The sequence below is a fragment of the Octopus bimaculoides genome, chromosome 5 (assembly GCF_001194135.2).
Source record: "Octopus bimaculoides isolate UCB-OBI-ISO-001 chromosome 5, ASM119413v2, whole genome shotgun sequence".
Taxonomy (NCBI): Eukaryota; Metazoa; Mollusca; class Cephalopoda; order Octopoda; family Octopodidae; genus Octopus; species Octopus bimaculoides.
Genome location: NC_068985.1, coordinates 18,229,068 through 18,231,337, shown reverse-complemented (window position 1 = coordinate 18,231,337; position 2,270 = coordinate 18,229,068).

Genomic DNA, 2,270 nt, shown 5'->3' with positions numbered 1-2,270 from the left:
AATATGTTTGTTTGTCCTTGTTTGTCCCCTCTGTGTGTAGCCCCTTGTGGGTAATAAAGAAATAACACACACACACACACACACACACACACACATGCACGTATACTCACACATGCACACGCACACAAGTATACACAATGGACTTTCACACATTTTTCCATCAGTGAAATTCATACACAAGGCTTTAGTCGGCCCAGGGCTATAGCAAAAAAGATACTTGTGCAAATTGTCGCGCAGTGGGACTGAACCTGAAACCACTTGGATGCGAAGCGCTGACTTCTTAGCCGCACAACGAGAACTATATTGCATTATCTCTCATGTTTCTTCTTAGTTACGTTATTAGGCATTTAAAAACCTCAACGACAGGCTACACGGTTGATATTGATAGTTTTGAAGCACTGCAAACAACAGCAGCAGCAGCAGCAACAACAGCAGCAAGGTCGATGGAAATAGCTATCAAATGAACAAAATATATTCAATAGTCTGTGCTTGTCATTTTATCTGCTCATTTGTTATTTATTTTGAATAAATGACACTTACGTGTAAACGTAAGAATCTCTTTTGCAATATTGATGGGTTGAGTGAGTTGAAGTTTTGCTAAAGCGTGAAACTTAAGCTATTTAAACCATTCTTATATATATATATATATATAACAGAGGAATCTTGATAATAAAATATCTAGAAGAAACACTGCAGTCATTATTGATGCAGAAAAATATGAATGAACCACTTAAGAACGTAAGAAACGAAATCATAAGTTGTTCATACATATTTTGAAAAAGATCTATTGTCTAATATTTTCACATTTGCAAGCAAAATTTTCTTTTCTTTACAGCTTTTCTTGTTCTTGCAGCAAATTTAACTGGTTCGGATGGAAACAAATACGAAATTTATTTGTTAGCAGGTGTTAAATGACGTAGCTAGTTGTAAAAGCATTGTTGAACAACATGGAAACTTCATATTTGTCAAATTTGTCGCATTCACAACACGAACGATTTCCTATTGGACGTTGAAGTTTAATAGCATGCTAAACTGTCTGTATGGCGAACAAGCTTGCTTGCAACCACGTGGATCCGGGTTCAGTCCCACTGTGGGCGAGTGTCTTCTGCTAAAGTCCCGGATCAACCAATGTCATGTGAGTGAATTTGGTAGACGAAAACTGAAAGAAGACTGCCGCCCCCCCCCACACGTTGTGTGTGTGTATATATATGTATACATATAAATATGTGTGTGTGCGTGTGTGTATACATATACATATACCTGTGTGGGGGTGTATATGTGTGTCTTTGTGCTTGCGTTTGTCCTCTACAACCGTTCCACAATCGGTATTGGTTAGTTTACGCCCACGTAACTTAGCGTTTCGTCAAAAGTACAGCTAGAATAAGTACCTGCCTTAAAAAATTAGTACTGGGGTCTGTTTGTTTGACTAAGCCCCTCAGGACGGAGCCGCAGTCCAATGATGGCAGCAAGTAAAAGATAAAAGGCAAAGACTATTTTTGCTTTACCCGCGTCGTTAGAGCGTTGGATAGAATCCTTGCAGTATTTATTGTAACTGTCTGCACCTTGTGTTCAAATCCCACCGAGGTCATTTTGCCTTTCATCCTTCAGGGGTTGTAAAATAAAGGATCAACCCAAAGGAGTAGATTGATGGAACAGTTAGACCATCGGACAAGATGTCTTGTAATGTCTATTTCAGCCCTTTGCGTTCTGACGGTAACGCCTGCGACAGCGTTGCTGCCAAGCTGGACAAACCCTTAAGCGGTGGCCTTTCTCTTTAGCAACATCAATGACATGGGGAGATTTCAGCTATGGGCAACTGGTAGTTTTCCACAAAAAAGATGTTCAGGCCAGCTCTAACAGGTGCTAACATCATCAAGTCTGACCGACAAGTTCCAACATACCGGAATATTTATATAATATAGTTTATATGTATACGTATACACATACACACAAACACACATTATTTATACAACACCATAGTATCATAACAACCAATTAATGTTACCGAAAGTTTTCATGCTGAAAACGTTCCACCCCGCCTCTGGAAGGTTATCAGCATGACACCAGTTGGTGATATGCTGATAACTGGATGTTATAGGACTACAATATTACATAATTAATTAATTAATTAATTAATTAAGTGGATGTTATAAATAATAATATACCCACTCTTTTACCTAATAATCGAGAGCCTAATTTTTTCTGACTCATAAAACTTATTGAAGCACTGGACCACTGTCCATATATATATATATATATATATATATATA